The sequence below is a fragment of the Hemibagrus wyckioides genome, linkage group LG11 (genome assembly GCF_019097595.1).
Source record: "Hemibagrus wyckioides isolate EC202008001 linkage group LG11, SWU_Hwy_1.0, whole genome shotgun sequence".
In the NCBI taxonomy this organism is placed as follows: domain Eukaryota; kingdom Metazoa; phylum Chordata; class Actinopteri; order Siluriformes; family Bagridae; genus Hemibagrus; species Hemibagrus wyckioides.
The window spans coordinates 12946246-12968351 of NC_080720.1; the positions used below are offsets into that span (position 1 = coordinate 12946246).

General features: G+C 39.2%; 1 protein-coding gene across 2 annotated transcripts in view; it reads left to right on the top strand.

Annotated features, from left to right (window-relative positions):
• The first annotated feature begins 14903 nt into the window (after positions 1-14903).
• The window catches only part of lpp (LIM domain containing preferred translocation partner in lipoma), a 217050-nt gene continuing 209847 nt past the window's right edge, over positions 14904-22106 (top strand). The window contains exon 1 of one of the 2 annotated variants that reach the window (XM_058402435.1): positions 14904-15057. The gene's annotated coding sequence lies outside the window, so the exon portion shown is untranslated. The remainder of the gene's footprint in view (positions 15058-22106) is intronic. The other variant, XM_058402433.1, reaches the window with a different exon arrangement.

Here is a 22106-nt window from a genome sequence, read left to right on the forward strand (position 1 = left end):
TATACCAAGAACTTACTAATTTAAGACTAAAAATGGGAACATAATACCACTGTGTATCACAGCCTCTCCAAATCAGTCACATCATATCTTTCGACATTAATGTTTTCTGCATAATTGACATAATGGCTTTAGCCACTTCATGTTACTGCTCGTAGGTAATGTGTAATGTGGTCCAGTATATGGTAAGCCTCAGTCTGCAGTGACCCTCAAGGATAACTTAGTGCTAACAGCACAAGATGTTTCACAGGCTGACGACAGACTTGTGCCATTGCACTTCACATGCAAATGAATATATTAAACTTGACAGTAGCCAGACATATCCTTTCCATTCAGGTTGAGCTGTGGATGTTGGCATGTTTATATATATAGTGTTTAATTTAATAGACTTTTCCTCAAGCTTTTTGTGGTATCCCAAGATTCGGTTTGGTAAAATGCCCAAATATATGTGTATGTATTCAAATATTCACCAGTTTTCAAAACTCAAAAATGAGTGCAAACTTTCAGTCCAGGAATTGGAGTGAAGAAACTTATCACACCCTGCTTTGCCCATCCCTTTGAACTTCTAATATGGCTTGACTGGACCCACCATCTCTCAATACACAATGATGTATGTCAAGACTTTTCTCTGTCCTGGTACCCCAGCTTCCCCTGGCTGTTCGGAATAGCTAAATCCCTGTATATCTTTTAAGAAAGACTAAAGACCTCCCAATTCACCAAGTACGTAATTAGCGCTTATTTAATTAAAATATTTTTTGACTTGTTTATTATTGCAAACAGAGTTTGATAATGATCTATAAACCTATCAGTAGGGTGTGTTTTGAAAGATACTACCAAACCTCTCTGGTAAATGGTGTAAATGTAAATAGGCTCCTACTAAAAAGTAAAATCATGTGGACATCTGACCATTACAACAATGTGCTTGTTTCAAATGTCCACATTTGAAAGTTAGGCCATTTGTTGCTGTAAGGGCTTTCAATCATCTGGGAAGGCTTTTTACTAGATTTTAGAGCATAGCAGTGGGGGTTTCTGCCTATTCAGGCACAAGAGCAAAAGTGAGATCAGGCACTGATGGCATGCAGTCAGTTTTCCAGTTCATCTCAAAGGGCACTCAAGTTTGTCTACTCCAATCTTTGTGCACCATGTCTTCATGGAGCTTGCTTTGTGCACAGGGGCATTGTCATGCTGGAACAGGTTTGAGCATCTTTGTTCCAGTAAACAGTAATACTACAGCATACAAAGACCTTAAATACAATTGTGTGCTTTCAACTTTTGTTTGTGGGAGAACCTCATAGAGGTCTGAACATCAGGTGTCCACATATTTTTGACAATATTGTATATGTATTGCCAAGGAAGAGTTAGTATGTGTGTTCTTTTTTGAATTATGTCTAATACCTTCAAAACATGCCAGAAAAAGCAAAGGAGTTAAAACTTTTATAATTTTTTGCCATGTTTTAAGGATAGTATATTTAAACTGTTTTATTTTATTTTGTAAAAGGAACTCAGGCAGAAGGTGACAGCCGCCATTTTTTTTTACCATACAATAAATCCTTAAAATCTACAAGTCACACACGAAATTACTAATCCGCCTAAACCTAAACCCCTCAGTATCTATTTATTGTTCTCTCCTATTACATTAAGCAGTATTTCCATGATAAGTACTTTTTGTCTCTTGACCCTGGAATGCTCAGTTCTGTACCTGGATTGGAGTGTTGCTTTAGAAGCACCTGCTTTTATCTAAGTAAACAGATGTAACCTGTAAGCTATTACACTGGCATTATAAGAGATGTGGTTCTATATTAGATTTATATGGTGAAAGTACATTCATTTTTACAGACAGTGTTTAGTTTTATAGACACAATTTTGTATCATCACGCATATTCCAGCAAACCTGGAAGTCCTTTCCGCACTGTCTTACTGATTATGGGTTTAGAGAATGTACATCACATGATACAGATTTGTCTAAATTTGTGTTGACAATTTGCACTGAGGTTCCTGGAGAGATGGGGAGTTGTTGTGCTAAAGATGAAATAAAATGATCCCGCTATCAGCGTGATAATGGCTTGTCATAAACACACAGTGTGACGCTGGGACGGTGTAATCTAGTGTCGCTCTTTGTGGTAGCAGTGTTTGGTGTCAGTGCAGCACACACTGACATGCACAAGGCTGCTATCGGTTGTCGTAAAGGTCACAGTGTCCTCATACTTTAGCATTGCCTGCAATTTCATGCTTTGGAGACTGTGTAGAATGGATAGTGTCTCTGAGCATTGTATTTAAGCTGTGCAGCATGTGATCAATCAATCACAAAGCATTTATTGCATTGGATTCTGATTTGCCTAAGAAACAAGATAAATCTAAAGATTCAATAAAATGAAACTCACACATTCATGATGTTATAGCCGTTTCTGCTATTATTTCTTAAATTAATTAATGTATATCTGTCAAGATGTCACTTCAAATTTTCAAGCATTCGATTAAGTGTCAATGACCTTGTGATTTGACGAGAGGGTTTCCTGAAACTGGGTTTCCTTTCATGGCACAGTTGACTTTGCACTCACACATGCGAAGGCTGTCTATATGCCTGAGCTCGATTCAATTGTAAAGTAGTGAAAAAGATCAAAATATATACTCTGGGGAGCATGGAATAATATATATATGTATGTGGATTTTAATATTTTTTTATATAGCAGCTTTCTCGGGATTACTCTTTGACTCTCTGAATACCTTTGGAGTATAAATCCTGGAAAAGTTTCTTTAAGAGCCACAATATGTCACCCCAGGGAGACATTTTACTGCTCAAAGGTTGCTCTCTGACAGCTCAGGAAATTTAATAGTGATTGTCACTTGTATTTCATACAGGAATCAACTCTGTCACAGAAGACTGAGGTGATGGGAGGCACTTCTCTGAGTCACTCTGAATGAGTGTTTCTGCCGAATACTGACAATTTAAATGAAATAAATGAAATAAGCAAATACAGTAGATAGATAGATAGATAGATAGATAGATAGATAGATAGATAGATAGATAGATAGATAGATAGATAGATAGATAGATAGATAGGAATGTGAATGAAATGTTTACATACCTGTTTACACACCTCTCAGTCTTTATAGAACATTTCATTCATCTTTGTTTCTGTAAGCCATCAATTAAAATAGTTTTAACAACGTACAAAGGAGGTGAGAGTGTGTGCACAATACAAACCAGGCCCCTATGATCTCTGCCATTGGAACAAATGGTCGACACACATCTTCTGATATACAGACACTGTATAAGGGATGTGGTAACTTAGCGGTTAAGGTGTTGGACTATAGATCGAAGCTTGAATTCCAGGTTTACTAAAGCTGCCACTGCTGCACATCTGAACAAAGCCCTTAACCCTCAATTGCTTAGTGGTATAAAATGAGATTTAAAAAATATGCAAGTTGCTCTGGATAAGGGCATCTGCCAAATGCTGTAAGTGTATAGTTCTCCATTTGTATTTTCTTTTTGCATTGCATTCACAGTCATTCGCATTGATCTGCTTCTTTACCTTAACTTTGCACTCAGCCTTATTGTATTTACACACATACTGTATCTCTGTATTTATTTATATACACACTGCTATTTGCAATTCTGGTTAGATGCTAGCTGCATTTCATTGGCCCTTTATTTGTACTCTGCACAATGATGATAAAGTCGAATCGAATCGAATCGAATCATCTAATCTAATCTAATCTAATCTAATCTAATCTAATCTAATCTAATCTAATCTAATCTAATCTAATCTAATCTAATCTAATCTAATCTAATCTAATCTAATCTAATCTAGCCAAGCGTAAGAATCCGAATCCTGGCAAATCTGAGGAAAATGTTGAGATTGCTGAGATACTAAGATGTGTGTGACACTACCAGTGTTTGCCACAGGAAACAAATCTGACAGGTTGGGGATTGGATGAACCTTATACAAATATATAATGAGTCGTATACAGATACAAATTCAGGAGCCAATTTTTTTTAGAAAGCTTGCCAGAAAGGTTTAAGACTGGGTAGTTTTTTCCTTTTTTTCATGACAGAGGGAGCAAACAGCTATATAAAAAGCGATATATTAAGCTTGAGGGTCAAAGAAAGATCATGTTCAAGCATATACCACTGCATATTGTGTTTACACCGTTCAATACTCCATCTTTAATTGAAATTTAGGTTTTGATATGTGCATTACTTGAGAGAAAGAAAACCTTCTGGGTTAGTCCGTGTCCACTTTAGGCTTAATTCTGAACACAGAAACTGATTAAAAAAAAATTCTGAGCACTAAACAGTTATAAATACAGATATTGTCATCGTGTCACACCCTTAAATTCAGTGACGACAATAAGATTAAAGGTGTGGCGCAAAGTGCTTCACAAAATTGGAATAATGCAACAGGTCATGAAAGAGTATTCTTCAAACAATGCATGCATTAAGCAAGAATTAATAAGACAAAAACAATCAGCGATAGAAGATTCTAGATGATGTAAGTTGAATATAATCCACATGAAAGGTTATGAAGATTAAAGCTTACAGTTTACCTACACAAACTGGCTCAAATATCAGAGAACGAATATATTGTTTCTGTTGATGTATTATTCACAACCATGTGAAAAAAAGGTCAGTGAAAATGCTCCGGCTGCGTGCATGCAAGTGTAAACGTCTCAAGCCCCAGCTGCAGCGTTATCTTTCTCGAGTTTGGAGAACACTGTGACCTCTTCCTGTTTGGCTGATTGGGGGATTATTTCTCTCACACAGCGGACTTTTTTCACGAACTGTGTGGAAGTAACTGCTAGCTGTGAGTAGGTGTGATGGAATGATAAAACACTTACTGGAGTGTGTAATTACACACTGCAGTCCATGTCCAACCTTGAGACAAAACGGCTTTCAAAGTCACTACACATGTAAGATAGCACTTATTTATCATGCGCTGAAGTAACTGGAGTTTATTCTGATGGAGGATGTGACATACTGTATGTTTACAAGTACACTATACACTGAGAGTCAAAAAAATATTTTGAACATCTGGTGTTTTCTTATGTGTTTGTTGGAATAAAGCATGATGGGGCATGCTGGTATAGGAAAATAGTGAATGCCAAGCTGGTGTGATGTAATAAGCTGATTATTTTCCTAAATTCCAAAGTGTTTTATTCATCTTGTATGAGAGCAATTTGCCAAACTTTGTCATTTTTTTCATGAAAGACTGACTGTTTTTTTAAATATACACTATATTGCCAAAAGTATTCGCTCACCTGCATATGAACTTAAGTGACATCCCATTCCTAATCCATAGGGTTCAATATGACATCGGTCCACCCTTTGCAGCTATAACAGCTTCAACTCTTCTGGGAAGGCTGTCCACAAGGTTTAGGAGTGTGTTTATGGGAATTTTTGACCATTCTTCCAGAAGCGCATTTGTGAGGTCACACACTGATGTTGGACGAGAAGGCCTGGCTCTCAGTCTCCGCTCTAATTCATCCCAAAGGTGTTCTATCGGGTTGAGGTCAGGACTTGAGTCAGGACTTGGTCAGGTTGAGGTCAGCAGGCCAGTCAAGTTCATCCACACCAGACTCTGTCATCCATGTCTTTATGGACCTTGCTTTGTGCACTGGTGCACAGTCATGTTGGAAGAGGAAGGGGCCAGCTCCAAACTGTTCCCACAAAGTTGGGAGCATGGAATTGTCCAAAATGTCTTGGTATGCTGAAGCATTCAGAGTTCCTTTCACTGGGACTAAGGGGCCAAGCCCAGCTCCTGAAAAACAACCCTACACCATAATCCCCCCTCCACCAAACTTTACACTTGGCACAATGCAGTCAGACAAGTACCGTTCTCCTGGCAACCGCCAAACCCAGACTCGTCCATCAGATTGCCAGATGGAGAAGCGCGATTCGTCACTCCAGAGAACGCATCTCCACTGCTCTAGAGTCCAGTGGCGGCGTGCTTTACACCACTGCATCCGACGCTTTGCATTGCACTTGGTGATGTATGGCTTGGATGCAGCTGCTCGGCCATGGAAACCCATTCCATGAAGCTCTCTGCGCACTGTTCTTGAGCTAATCTGAAGACCACAAGAAGTTTGGAGGTCTGTAGCGATTGACTCTGCAGAAAGTTGGCAACCTCTTCGCACTATGCGCCTCAGCATCCGCTGACCCCGCTCCGTCAGTTTACGTGGCCTACCACTTCGTGGCTGAGTTGCTGTCGTTCCCAAACACTTCCACGTTCTTATAATACAGCTGACAGCTGACTGTGGAATATTTAGGAACGAGGAAATTTCACGACTGGATTTGTTGCACAGGTGGCATCCTATCACAGTTCCATGCTGGAATTCACTGAGCTCCTGAGAGCGACCCAGTCTTTCACAAATGTTTGTAAAAACAGTCTGCATGCCTAGGTGCTTGATTTTATACACCTGTGGCCATGGAAGTGATTGGAACACCTGATTCTGATTATTTGGATGGGTGAGAGAATATTTTTGGCAATATAGTGTACATTTATAGTTACTTTTAAAGTTGTGGAGCATTTGTAAAACAGGTTAGTTCTTGTTATCACTTACAGTATATTATAGCAGAAAAACACAAGCTACCATCCTGTAGAGGTTCCTGTGGCAAAGAACTCTGACTGATACAAAGCTCTGACTATGGAGACTCCTTCCTTAAATGATTATGTTCTTATAACAATATACTCTGTCATGTTTTAGTCATTACTACTCATTACGTAATATCGGCCCATTATAAATAGATTTGATCTAGATTGTTCCCGTAAAATAGTTATTTCTGACGTCTCTCAAGTCACTAAACATGGTTTATTCTGTTAAATTCAGCGTATAGTCAACACTGTGCCTGTTTTCCTTTAATCGATCTTGTGTATGTGCGCATGTTGTCCCTATGAACCAAATAACATTCATCTTATCAGGTGTAGAAGCATTTCAGCTGTGTCTAGCATTTCAGCTGTGTTTATACAATTGCATTATTGTTTTTTGTCATAACTCTGGAGAACACATTGATGTCTGAAGTCTACAATGACTGAGTGTGCTCTGTTTCAGGAATAAGTGATCTACATAAAGCTTCTGCTAGCTTACATTTCAGTTGTCGGAAAGCTGTTTTTTCTGTATATTTCTCAGCCAGCTCTGACACAAATTGAGCATTGTAAAATATTTCTTTTGTCATGGGTTAGGATTGGCAGTCATAAACAGCATTCATGTTGCATCATGTTGCATAAACAGCATTCAACTTAGTGCCATTTTCAGTCCCTCCAGGATTTTGTGATTCGCAAAACAAAAAATACCCAGAAAATCAAGCAACTTCTGCAATGTGCAGAGGAGTTTTTAGTTGTTTTTATTCTTTCAAAATTACCACAGATTTTCTGCAGATTTGGCCCAAGATGTGTTGTGTGACCTTGTCACAGCGAACATTCAGCCAAAGCTGAAGATGAGAGCAGCTATCATAGAAACTAATCACATATGTGTCTTCGCTGGTAGGAGATTAAAAGAAGAATCACAATCTCGCAATTTTACTAATTCAAGCAGTTTTCTCATTAGAAAAATGCACAAAAAACCTCTGCAAGTTGCAGCACAAATAATTTGAAAAATAAAGCTGCAGCAAAACCAAGCATTTGAGCCACAACAATCACAAAAATACTCCACAAAATCCTGGATGGACTGCATTTTGTTCAACGACAACAAAGTTCTCACGGTGTCAGTAGAGTGTGATTGCTGCTTTAACACTTGTCTAAAATCCACCAGTAGGAGGGCAGATGGGCAGGGATGTTACAAAACATACAGGAAAGCTGCAAATACAGTAGCGGCACAGGAGAATATCATTATGCTGACTGTATTCATGTTCTTTAATCCTAGGTCAATTATCATTGGATCTTTGTCATATGGAAAACAGACACATTATTGGAGATTCTATTATAGCATTCGGTCAAGATACACTATATTGCCAAAAGTATTTGCTCACCTGCCTTGACTCGCATATGAACTTAAGTGACATCCCATTCCTAATCCATAGGGTTCAATATGACGTCGGTCCGCCCTTTGCAGCTATAACAGCTTCAACTCTTCTGGGAAGGCTGTCCACAAGGTTTAGGAGTGTGTTTATGGGAATTTTTGACCATTCTTCCAGAAGCGCATTTGTGATGTTGGACGAGAAGGCCTGGCTCTCAGTCTCCGCTCTAATTCATCCCAAAGGTGTTCTATCGGGTTGAGGTCAGGACTCTGTGCAGGCCAGTCAAGTTCATCCACACCAGACTCTGTCATCCATGTCTTTATGGACCTTGCTTTGTGCACTGGTACACAGTCATGTTGGAAGAGGAAGGGGCCAGCTCCAAACTGTTCCCACAAAGTTGGGAGCATGGAATTGTCCAAAATGTCTTGGTATGCTGAAACATTCAGAGTTCCTTTCACTGGAACTAAGGGGCCAAGCCCAGCTCCTGAAAAACAACCCCACACCATAATCTCCCCTCCACCAAACTTTACACTTGGCACAATGCAGTCAGACAAGTACCGTTCTTCTGGCAACCGCCAAACCCAGACTCGTCCATCAGATTGCCAGATGGAGAAGCGCGATTCGTCACTCCAGAGAATGCGTCTCCACTGCTCAAGAGTCCAGTGGCAGTGTGCTTTACACCACTGCATCCGACGCTTTGCATTGCACTTGGTAATGTATGGCTTGGATGCAGCTGCTCGGCCATGGAAACCCATTCCATGAAGCTCTCTGCGCACTGTTCTTGAGCTAATCTGAAGGCCACATGAAGTTTGGAGGTCTGTAGCGATTGACTCTACAGAAAGTTGGCGACCTCTTCTCACTATGCGCCTCAGCATCCGCTGACCCCGCTCCATCAGTTTACGTGGCCTACCACTTCGTGGCTGAGTTGCTGTCGTTCCCAAACACTTCCACGTTCTTATAATACAGCTGACAGTTGACTGTGGAATATTTAGGAGCGAGGAAATTTCACGACTGGATTTGTTGCACAGGTGGCATCCTATCACAGTTCCACGCTGGAATTCACTGAGCTCCTGAGAGCGACCCATTCTTTCACAAATGTTTGTAAAAACAGTCTGCATGCCTAGGTGCTTGATTTTATACACCTGTGGCCATGGAAGTGATTGGAACACCTGATTCTGATTATTTGGATGGGTGACCGAATACTTTTGGCAATATAGTGTATTATTGGTATCATCTCATACGCTGTGATGATTGATAATCTTAAAAGGCAGTGGTTATCACACTGTCTAAGAAAAAGAAAGAGAGAGAGAAAAAGAGAGAGATGTCTAGGCTTCGTTGAAACCAAGATTCACTTGCTAAATCCTCACACATGATCATGTGGTTTGGCTACAAGTACATTTTTAGTACAGATGATAGTAAGGCATCACAGAAGTGATTTCTACATGGTGTACTGAGAGCAGTCGGTTCCCTGGAAAGGCTCTCTTCATTAAGAAAGACACAACAATTTCAAGGTTTTTTTTTTTTTTTTAAATTGAGCATAATTGTATACTCAAAATGCACGGTTTCAACTATGCACAAACTACTTATCAACTCACTGCATTGTGGGAACATAATTGTCTGTCTGCTGAGAACAAAGGAAGCGACACCAGAAAACATTCACCTTTCTCATTTTATGTCTTTTTTTCCCCCTCCTGCATACCATCACGTTACAAAATACATTGTGTTTTTTAATCTTGCTCCAGAGGGGTCAAACCCCTGTCAGAAGAATTAGCTGCTGATCTGTTTCTCGGTTAGTGTGTTTATTCTCCTCATCTTATCTCATCTTATGTCTTCAGAAGATGATGAAGTTCACGCTCAAGTATATATGAACTTGCTTCCAAACAACAACTTCCCTCTGCACAGAATTTATTCACAAGACATCAAGCGAATCAGCACAAGGAAGGCGATTCTACATCTAAATGCAAAGAGCTCGAAAAAACCAACAGACATCAGAACGCATCAATCAGCTCCAAGTCTCCAAACCGCGTTAAAATCTCTTACTTCTTTTGCTGACTGCCAATTTTAAAAAGCCATGGCCTTAGGGGCGGATTGTCTGCGCTTTCGATCCTGATGAATATTTACATGCCTAAACACACAAATTAGAATTCATTAGCGTAATCTTATGTCTAGATCTAGATGTGGATTTGTTTGATTAGTTGCTTAAGGACATGGGTTTTTGTGCTCGGGTTGTGCACCTTCCACCTTTTCTCTTGCTGTTTTTTAATGCCTGGGCCTGTAAAATTAGAGTCCTGCAATATAATAAATTCCGTTTCTTTTGGGGTTCATGGTGGATTTTCTATAGAACTTGAAGTAGTGCAGGCCATTTGTGTCAAAAATAAAAGCTTTTTGATGTTAGTCTTTGACCTATTCCATCAGTGACTGCTTTCAGATGGAAGAAATAACAAAAGATCACCACTCTTAGTGACAAATCCTAATATTGGACTAAAACTCGAATCATTACAACATACACTTTACAAGGGGGGAGATTTGATGGCTTAAATAGTGTCTAAAAGATGGTCCTGGTGCAGTTATGTGAATTATATACAAGGCTTCTGATTCTAATCCATGTTTTAAGATTAAATTAGAGCAAGACGTCAGGCAGTAATCCATTGTCGGTATAAAGCTGTTCTATCTTCTCTTCACAGTTGCTTGAGGTCAATTTCGAACTTCAGAGGAAGTGGTATGGAGAGACGCAAGTGCCGCTCACAACACAACAGGATATCCGACCCTCGAGACGTTAGCCTTATGCTGAGAGATGATAAAAAAAAAAGAAAGAAAGAAAGAAAAAAAATCACCCTAGATACTCACAACAACAGACATGGTTTTATCATTTCATTCATTTCGAAACTTATTGAGCTTGTACAATGGCAATAAAGGTCTTCATATTTGTATTTTGTTTTGTTTTTGTTCCCTTAACTTTGTGTGCTATCTTTAAAGTCTATGCAAAAATAGATCTCGCTAATGCGACTTTCACATGGTGCTTAAAGGCACAGAGTGTTTACACTATGTTTCCTATTGCTTACTCACCCTTGACGTGCCTTTCTGTAACATCCTACTTCACAGGCTGTAAATGTTTGCTGTAGAAGAAGAAGCATTAATTGCTGTTTGATTGATGGCTGGAGAGAAGGCTTAATGCTGCGACAAGGGTAAATTGTTTTCATGTGGGTTTAAGGGTGTTGTTTTGATCAGCTCACTGAGAGCGCGAGAGGGCAATGGGGAGACTGAAGAGGCACCACTCTCAGGGAAAATTAGAAAATTGCCAGTAAGCAAAGTTGCAAATAAGCTGTCACACAGTACAAATGAGATTACCTTTTTAGCGTGCCCTGGAACCTGAATGCAAGGGGATACAGAGCCAGCTATGGCAAAACAAGCACGATTGCCTGATTTATCTGCCTTCTTTATCTTCAAGTGGTGTTCTCGCTGCTGTTTCTCCACGCAGGATGTGCAAAGCAGTTGCCAAAGTGCTTGGAGTAAGAGTTAATCAGGTGTCAGCAACGTCTAAAGTGAGGCAGCACCTTGCTTTAAGCCAAATCTGCATCTTAATAGCCCTCATTTGTTGTTATCATGTGATTCAGACACATTTTCTCTAAATGTGATTTGTTTTTAACTGGCAAATGGAGTCTATTACATTGTTGGCCTCATGGACAGGGTTTCGTGGCACCATAGCTGTGTAATTGGCATTACATGTTAGAGCACTTGTGTAACTATTTACCCCCTTGAACTTTTCCACATTCTATCGTGTTACATGCTGGGAATGAAATTGGGATTATATCACACAAATCTACCATAATATTGAATTCAAAAGAAAATAAGAATACTTTTGCTGTCAAAAGTCACACAAGTAATTAAATGTGTCAAGTAATAACATGATGCTCATGTGATCTCAAAATAAATACACCTGTGAAGGCACCAAAGTTTAATAGAGAACATGTCTAAACAAGCAGCATCACACAGACCAAGTACCTCAGGTATCTCTAACCAAAGATCTAAACCGGACCATCCTCCAAGGAACAGAGGAGGAAAACAAAAAACTTGCTGGACAATGCAAAGTCCACCTGTCCTGCTACAAGCTGCCAATCACAGAGAACAGTTGAGAGGCTTCACTGCCACTTGCAGCCTGGCAGCCCCAAAATGATGGTCAGACAATGATGATTGGTACATGAGGAAAAAAAGCCCTATGACTTCTAGCTGTTAGCAGCTAACATGAATACATGAGTTAATGTGGTTCTGTTTCTGTTATTTAACCTGACTGTATACATCTTCAATCTGAAATCCATCCATCCATTTTCTATACCCACTTTATTCCTAATTAGGGTCACGGGGATCTGCTGGAGCCTATCCCAGCGCACACTGGGCGAAAGGCAGGGGTACACCCTGGACAGGTCGCCAGTCCATCACAGGGCCACATATAGATAGGCAACCACACACACTCACTCCTATAGGCAATTTAGAATTACCAATCAACCTAATGTACATGTTTTTGGGCTGTGGGAGGAAACCGGAGTACCTGGAGTAAACCCACACCGTGCTGCCCTCAAGCTGACATCTACTTAATTTAATATTCTTTCGTGCTCCAAAATATCCATATCTGTACTCAGACTCAAGCCTAAAGTGGGCGTGTCCTAAAATGCATAGAAAATACACATGAATCCTACCACTATACATCAAGAAACTGAAAATAAACCTAGTTTAAGAAATGGCACACTGTCCACACTGTGTGTGAATCCTGGCTCTGATATTTCCTCATACAGCTACATCACTCAAGTTCATACTTGGTCTCAAGCAGATATGTTTTTTAATCTCACTCATATAGTTATATTGTTTGTTTGCACCTGCATACAATATTTTCTATTGAAATTAATTGCCTCTGTTTCCCAAAATACAACCAAACTAGTAGCCTTTTGTAAACCATGCTATCCTGACCAGGCCGTCACTAATGATGTTGCAGCTTTGCGTTAAGGAACGCGAGTTTATTTGTTCCATAAACTTTATATCTGACACTCACTTGCTCCTGCATGAAAGTAAAAACCTCTCATTTAAGTTACACACCTCATCACCTCATGTCTCTGAGCAAGAAGGCCTGTGAGGCTTACTGGCAAGCTTTCTAAAAGAAAAAAAAGAAAGAACAGTGTGTCTCCTATCTGTATTTGTATCTTCTTAGGACATAACTGAATGATGTATTCATGTAATGATGTACATCTATACTTGTTTTTAATATTATGGTCTAATATTATGTGCTGTATGGGAATGAGTCAGAGAAAGCATTTAACTTTTCTTAGCATGAGGGAATAGAAACACACCTATCTTCCATCCATTCTGACACCATGTATATAATATAGCTTTCACCTATCACATTGGGTAGTTCTGTAGGTTTATTGGTGGTAACCGACCATGCTCAAGCTAAAAAAAGTATTGAGACTATAATAAATGTTGAAATGCATCTTTGTATGTAAGAGCAAGAGTTTCCATCTTAAATGCTCAAGGACGCCTGATCAACAGATCTCGATAAGTAAATAACAGAGTGTGAAGAAGCCTTAACCCGTTCAGATCATCTTATCATGCCCTCGAATGTTTTTTTTTTTTTTTTAAATGAGGCCGTTCTTTATTTTACATTTTTATAGACTGTTTTTCTCAGTTGTGGTCATTGGGAATGAGTGATAGGATTGGGGAAATCTCTTGTCAGATATCTACATAAGGAGTGCAGTTAAAGTACAGTTATGATCTTTGCATTGAGAACAGAAACATGCAAAGAATATGCAAATAGCAGAGTGTGGCTGAGTGCTATCTGAATGCCGTAATCCTCGTCTCTAACAGTGCTGGCTTGAAAAAAAAACAAGAGATGAATGACACTGGTGGATGGAAAGAGACTGTTTGATAGATCAGTGTCAGCACAGTTTGAATCAGTTTCATTTGTAACAAATGTCTAGAATCATTAAACGGTCTTTAAGGGTCTTTTAGGTCTTTTTTCACTTTTCACAAGTGCTAAAATATGAAAAAAAGTGTAATAATAATAATAATAATAATAAATGCCCATTTACTAAGTGATCTGTAGAAAGCTGTAATATTATATTTATATACTTATAATTGTAGCTACATGTGTTCTAGCTAGAATAAATAGTCTTTTGTAGCTACCATGTCTTCTCTTTGCTTTTTCTGGTAATGGCTGCTGGATTAAAGACACTATATTACTGGTGAAAATATACATTTGATACAGGGTTACCAGAATGTGGCTTGCAAATTGCAAAATTCTTCATTCAAGGGGTGTAATTTATGTAATGTATCATATTTAGCAGGGTTTAAACCAACATTGCAAATATTAAAGTCAACACAGCAACCCTAATATTTACTTATTACCACTTCATCATTCCCCCCCCCTTTACATCAAACCTAACTTTGATGGGTTTTTTATCGGATTATTCATACCAGATATTCATTCATCTTCACTAATCACTTCATGCTGTTTAGGGTCACAACGGAGCCAGAGTTCATTCAGGAATTATGGGAATACACCCGAGATGGAATGTCAGTCCATGCACACACACACACACACACACATTCACAAAATACTACCAGTATATTAGGGAGGTGGGAGGAACCCAATGGAACCCAGAGAACCTGAAGAAAGCAGAGACAAGTAGAACATGTGAAACGCCACACAGATACTAACCAGAGCTCAGAATCGAACCAGGGACCGTGGAGCTATAAGGTGGCAATGCTAATCACTGCCAAAAAAAACAGATATGTGGTTTTCCAAAAGCTATGACTTAAAAAATAAACTGTAAATATGCACATTTCCTGCATGCCAACATCTACAACACCACTCCTTTAAGACTGTGCACATGAAGATTAATGTGTGTACATGTGTTTGCACAATCACACTGACATGCTAATGAGGAACTGATTATTGCAGCATGGTTATTACAGACCACACACTGCCTTACATGGGCAACTTCTTTAGGGCTGGAATTTGCTCCTCTGACGTCACTGCCTGTTCCTCTCCCAGATTTGGGAAAAAAAGTTGTTTCACTTTAAGTGGGATCTGAAACCCAGATTTCATAGAAAGCGAGGTAAGAGAAACACTGCGAACTGAACCGAAGCTGTTTTCCCTGTCTTCATGTCTGTTTATGATCCTCTCGAGAATGTCACTGTGTTTCTTTCTCTGCATGAATCGCTCAGTTGAGCCGAATCGGAACCGTCGTGCTGCCGTACGTTAAAAAAAGGTGAACGGGAAGGATTAAAAATGGAGGGCGTGGGCTTTGCACGGGATAGGAGGGCATTCTTTTAGCTCTTGCATCAAAACTGCAACGTTTTACACATTTCAACAGGGAAGTGTCGCTTTATTTTTTACCTGATCTCATCCGATACAGTGTTGCTATTGAAGCTGGAGACGCCTCGCGCGTCCCTATGGAGCCTTACAGTTAAAAGTCGCAAAAATGCGGAAGTGGAGCAGCGGTGCAGATTGTGTAGACTTCACAGCAGTGTGACTCTCATGTCTCCAGTGTCCCCAGCTTGACTATTGTCTTTGCATTTTGGCGACCTTTTCTTGTGCAATCTTGAATTTGAATCTGATTATTTCATGCGAGGCAGGAATGTAGTTTGTTTGCGATGTGGCCGTCTCACTCTAGAAAGTCTATCCTAATAGATTAAGAGATGCGATTCATAAGTGAGAAATTAGTGTATAGGATGGATATACCTGATAGAAAGACTAACAAATGGACATTGGGATTGATTCAGTGAATGATTCAAGTAGCAGCTCAGCTGCTCCAAAACAGCAGCTAAATGCTAATGTTATTAGCTAACAGCCGCATGAAGCTTCAACTTAGCTATAGTGGCTGTGTTCAAGCTTGGTGTTTTGCCCATATCTGATCACACTTTAAAAAAAAAATGTTTTTAAAATGTTGCATGGAGCATCTCAAATATCCAGTCTCACACATTTTTCCCCATCTCTAAAGTTCAGTCCTGTGTGACTTTAAGAAAAAATCCACTCTCAATGACTTGCATGTGTATCATAATTAACAGCTGGCATCCAAGATTTAGTTCCAAGTTGACTTTTAAGGTTTAAACATCTTTTGTCGGCATGATGGTCTAGTTTTATTTTGCTTGACGTAGTTTTCCTACATTCTTCTTGTTTCAGCGCTACCTAAAGAGAACGATGCGGCAGGGCTTTAGTCCCCTCTATTAGTCTACACAGCTCTCTTACCTCCTCATCTGTACAAGCTGGTCTAACTTTCATGCTGTCAGAAAAGGGTGTAAGGGTGTGGCACACAGTGCAGGGGGCCCCACAGTGTGTCTGTAGCTAACATTTTAAAGAATCTGATCTGGTTGAAAAACATCTGATAACTTAATGCTTGACAAATTGGGTATCATTGTTCTTAAATCACTAACAACCAAGCCGAGTCTCTGACACAACACTCTGGAGTTTTGGGTCCAACATTCAGTGTCTCTACTGTAAAGTGTTGAGTGAGAAACGAAGCTCTTGCGCTTTTGTTTTTCGGAACTAACAACAAATTCCCTTCTCTTTAATTAAACCCCGTTGTAACTGCATTGGCTACATCCTGCTGTGATATCGGTGCATCACGTAACCCTTAGCATCTTACACTGCGAAAAAACAGCACCAACCAACGATTCAACACCAGAATTGCTAAGCAAATATTCTGGAATAAACATCTTTCAAGGTTGAGCTGGGTTCCTTGTGAGAGGTTTTTTTTTTTTTTTGTTGCAAGATTTTGCTGCATGAGGACACAGGAAGCTGTAGGTGCTGATGGTTGAGCTCATATGAGTCACACTAACCCACTGACATTTTATTCACGCATTTAATTTCACCGTTCTGCAGTTGTGGTTACGTTTATGCTGATACGTTGCATGCTTTGATCAGGCATTTATAATATTGCAAAGTAGATCAACTTTCTGAATGTTTATGTAAATATTTCTAGGGTTAGGATTAGGGTTATTGCTGAAATAAGATGCCTTCTTTGGATTATTGGATAAAGATGGAAAGGTATTCTTCAGAATTCATTCACAGCATCGTTATGATCTTCCCACTTTACAACTGCCATGTGCTTGACCAGGAAAGTGATCCTTATCTGTCATCCAGTAAGGGCGGGAACTGATGCTCTGCAATTGGCAGTTTGCATATTTGAACAGTTTTCTTTACATCCTAGAAGTTACATGCAGCCACTGTTCTTCATATTGTCATAAAAGTCAGCTTTTCTTTCTTCATGGAAGAGCAAACATTTCTGTCACAGCTTGGCAAGCGTGTCTAGACATTGTTCTTCTCTAAAGTAGCTAATGTGCTGAAATATTTATCTGTCCCCATACAGTAAGGGTATTCAGGCTTTCACTTTGATATAAATCTCAAATCGATAACATCAAGGCCCCTGCAGGGCTCAGTCATCAAACCGAATCTCTCCGTCATTCGCCACCAAATGTTTGAACTTTTTTTTTTTTTTACCGTTGCGAACGTTGACTGTCTTTAAAACCTTCATTTAGAAGCGACGTGTTTGACAGGCTCTCCGATGCTTGAGTTAAAAGTTAAGTCTTGCCTTTGAGGCTGCCTGTCTTTGTTAGCTGCTGGAAGTCCCTTTGCGATTTTAATACAGTCTTTTCTCGAATAGAAACACCATGCTCTATCACTGTACACTGACAGAATAAGCTGAAGTGCACATGTGATTGCTGGGATAGTATGAGATTTCATTTTTGTATTTTTCTTTTTAAACCAAAGGCACATGGAGCATGATGGTTCAAATGTGTTGAGTGGAATGGGGAAATAAGAAAAATGGAAGAAATCTTAATGTACTTTCCAGATATATTTAGATTAGTCAATATCCAAGTGTTGTTTGATAACGGGCCTCATTTATCAAGCTGGCTATGAACGGGTTGTATGTAAATGGTACGAGTGTTTACACAAGACATTCACTACTCATGAAAGTTTAGAAATCATTTCGAAAAAACTTTCTAATCCTAGTCATGCTCCTGAGTTTGTATAGAGTTTACATTTAGCAAATCTTAATTTGCCTGGATTACTATCAAAGTCTCTATCAGAAACACATCATTGTGCTAGTTCACAAAGTCTGCGGCAATCGAGATAAGCTTGTGAAGTTTCCATCATTGTCAATAATTTAAGAATATAAAAAGGAAAGAGGTGAGCCAACACAAACCCATAATGAATGTCAGTTTAAAAGTTTAAGGAAATGGCACTTTATAAATGGAGGATGGACAGGCCAGTTTGCGTAGAGCCGTAGGCCGTAAATGAGTGCCTCAGCTGTTGAAAGATTTAGTGCTTGCTTATTATTATTATTATTATTATTATTATTATTATTATTATTATTGTTGTTATTGTTATTACTACTACTATCCCTGTTAATTATTATTATTATTAATTTGTATTTATTTATTTAGGTAATGGAAATGTGTCATAAATAACTTCTGTCTTTCAGTCTTTACCCTTTTGTGCTTCATTTCGACAAAGTTTTGTTTCATATCTCCCAAGATGCTATGTATACTAAAACCCTGGGGTCTGGGGAGGATCAACAGCTGTACATCACAGATCCTCCACTGTATATAGCATTGGAGAGTGGGTTCTCTTCTTTGTAACCATCCCTATTTTTACAAAAAACTAGCCTTTAGTTATTGTTGTCCATCACATCTGACCATAAAACCAGCTTCTTGTCCGAGTTCCAGTATAATCTAGCAAACACCAGACTATTGTGGTTATATGAAACAAAGCTGCTTTCTTCTGCACACTTTCCAAACAGACATGGTAGAGTTAGTGTCTAATTATACATTTGGAGATTCCGTGTCTGTCTTCTGCAGACCTCCAGCAGTGATCCTTGGTGAAATGTTTGCCTCTTTAACTGTCTTCCTCACTAGATACAGAAGCACTTGTGTCCACTTCCAGACAGGTTCATTACAGTGCCGGCTCTTTAAAACTGCTTCCCTAACAGCAGATATATGGGCATTTCTAGGTGGGAAGCTGTTTATAAGGTGTTTAGAAAGGTTTATGAAAGTCAACAGACTTCTGTTGATGAATGACTAAGGCATTATTTATACCCCAGTGAAACAGGAAGTCATGGATAATCGCTTAAGAATTGCTAAACACTCAGATGAACCTAAAGTAGCATATTAAAAGAGAACAAGCCTTGGTTACATTTTCTTTATTAAGATTACTAGGGGGTGCCTATACTTAAATCCACAATCATGTCCTTAAAATAAATGTACTAACATTAAAGGCTTGATTTCTCTCATACCTTCTGTGTGAGATTAAGCAAATTAAACACAGACGGTTTTAAATAAATGTTTAAACTTGATCAGAAGTGGCAATCATTTTGGACATTTTGTATATTGTAGTTTGCTGATTTTAAAGCGTTCCAAATGTTAGCAATGAGGTCTAAGAGAGTGGCTATAAGAAAGCAAAAACGTTGTGCAAGCCGTTTAACTTTAACGTCACTTGTATTGACTTCAGTCTGACAACTGAGGAGCGAGAGCTAGAAATGAAGGCTACTTTGTGATATTAAGTAAAGCGTTTCCTCCTGGGCTTAGCCTGCCTTCCTGCCTTACTGCCTGCGTGGCTGTAATCACAAGTTGTTGTTTTTTTCGTATGTCCTGATATAAAGCTGCTTTGTCTGTGTGCTGTCTGTATTAGCTCTGTTTAAAGTAAGATAAGTTTAGAGTTTAAAATAAGTAAGAGTTAAGATACCAAAATAGAATAATAAGGAAAATAATAAGGAAAAAATGCAGTCTACTGTACAATTATTTCCAGGGTGGGACAGCATTATGCATTATTTCTATATCCATATCGGTGTCACACCTTAAACACAAACGTTTCATGTGGATGCTATTTGTATATTTACGTTTACAGCATTTGGCAAACGGTCTTTTACAACCGAGCAGTTGAGGTTGAAGGACCTTGTTCAAAGGCCGAAGAGTAGCAGCTTGGTGGTCCTGGGATTTGAAGACGCACCCTATAGATAAGTCTTAATATCTTAACCAATGAACTACCAAATCCCAAGGCTAGACATTGGCCTTTTGTGGCCCTGTGCAAGGCTAAAGTATGTGAAGAATAAAATAAATTAGCCTAAATGTCCAATTTTAACTCCAATTCACTTTAAAAAAGAATAAATGAAGTAAATACACAGATGAAAAATAAAATAAAAGTAATTAGTTGGCGGACTGGAATAACACTAATTAATCAATTTGGCAGTATAGAGTGCTTAGTGATACAGAGATGTGTCCTACAGCTAACACACAAGCTATAAGCTCACTTTAAGTCTCATAATAGTGTCTGTTAAGCAAGTAAAGGTCAGTGGAATGTGATACTATATGAATCTTGCCGTCAGTGTAAGGTAGGGTGTTGTCTGATTCTAAGTATGTGACAGCTTTACGGTATGATAACAGTGTAAATTTATCATGTTGTCATGCCGTCATGTTACTGATCAAACACACAACCCAGTGGGGAAAGGAAAGGGAAATGAAATCTTTGTACAGAAGTCTCTTTGCTCAGTAAAGGTCAAATCCTCTAAACAGTCCCTCCAGGATTTTGTGATTAACCCAACGTCATCCCAACTCCATAATATTCAGAGGAGTTTTCACAATTGTCACAGAGTTTCCACAGATTTGGGCCTAGACTTTTTGTGTGCCTTCATCACAACACACCTTGCATCAAACATGAGTACAGCTATCACAGAAAGTAATCACATACACCTACAAGGCATAACAGTGGTGGGCGGTGGGCAGTGGTGGTGTCAAGTGGTTAAGGCTGTGGATTGTTGATTGGAGGGTCTGGGTTCAAGCCCCAGTACCACCAAGCTCCACTGTTGGGCAATTGAGCAAGGCCCTTAACCCTCTCTGCTCCAGGGGTGCTGTATCATAGCTGCCCCTGCGCTCTGACCCCAGCCTCCTCAGCTGGGATATGCAAAGAAAAGAATTCAACTGTAATGTACGTGTGGTGATAATAAAGGCTTCATGCCGTCAGTTCTTCTAACATTATGACCACCTGGCTAATATTGTGTTGGTCCCCTTTTGCTGCCAAAACAGCCCTGACCTATCATGCACTTTGTATGCTGACACCTTTCTATTAGAACCAGCATTAATTTCTTCAGCAGTTTGAGCAACAGTAGCTCATCTGTTGGATCGGGTCACACGGGCCAGCCTTCGCTCCCCATGTGCATCAGTCAGCTGTGGCCACCGATGACCCTGTCGCCGGTTCACCACTGTTCCTTCCTTGGACCACTTTTGATAGATACTGACCACTGCAGACCAAACACCCCACAAGAGCTGTAGTTTTGGAGATGCTCTGATCCAGTGGTCTAGCCATCACAATTTGGCCCTTGTCAAACTCGCTCAAATCCTTACGCTTGCCCATTTTTCCTGCTTCTAACACATCAACTTTGAGGACAAAATGTTGACTTGCTGCCTAATATATCCCACCCACTAACAGGTGCCATGATGAGGAGATCATCAGTGTTATTCACTTCACCTCTCACTGCTCATAATGTTATGTGGTCCATCACTGAAGGTAGTTTAAAAGAAGAATCCTTAGCTGGCCGTTTTACCAGTTCAAGTAGTTTTCATCAAAAAAAAAAAAAGGAACATAAAAATCAAGTTGTATCGCAAATGTTGATCAAAAACAGGAAAAAGTCAGGCATTTTTGTTTGCAGTGATCACAAACACTGTGTGGAATCCAGGAGAGATTGCCTGATTTTTATTTTTTTTATTAGAAAGTTTTTTTATTAAGAAGGACGCACTAAAAAAAAATAGCTTTGAGGTAGCAAAGGAAGCAATGTCAAATGTCAGTAATTTGAAAAAGTAAGTCAGTCAGTGGTACGGTAATCAAAAGGCCTCATCATGAGCAGGCTATTTTACTAGAACTATATTTTTTATTGAAGAAACACCAAAACCAGACTGAAGTTCATTTTATTATTGTCCTTTAAATTCAGTTAAATCTAGAGTTGTTGAATAGGTAGGAGGGGTCTAAAAAGAAAAGGTTTGTTGTTTGACAAACCGCTTATATCTCAAATTAACACTTGATCATTACAAAGAAACATCACAATGATTGTTTCTTGTTTATGAATAATAATAATAATAAAAAAGTCTTAGGGTCTAGTTATTAGCTCGAGTC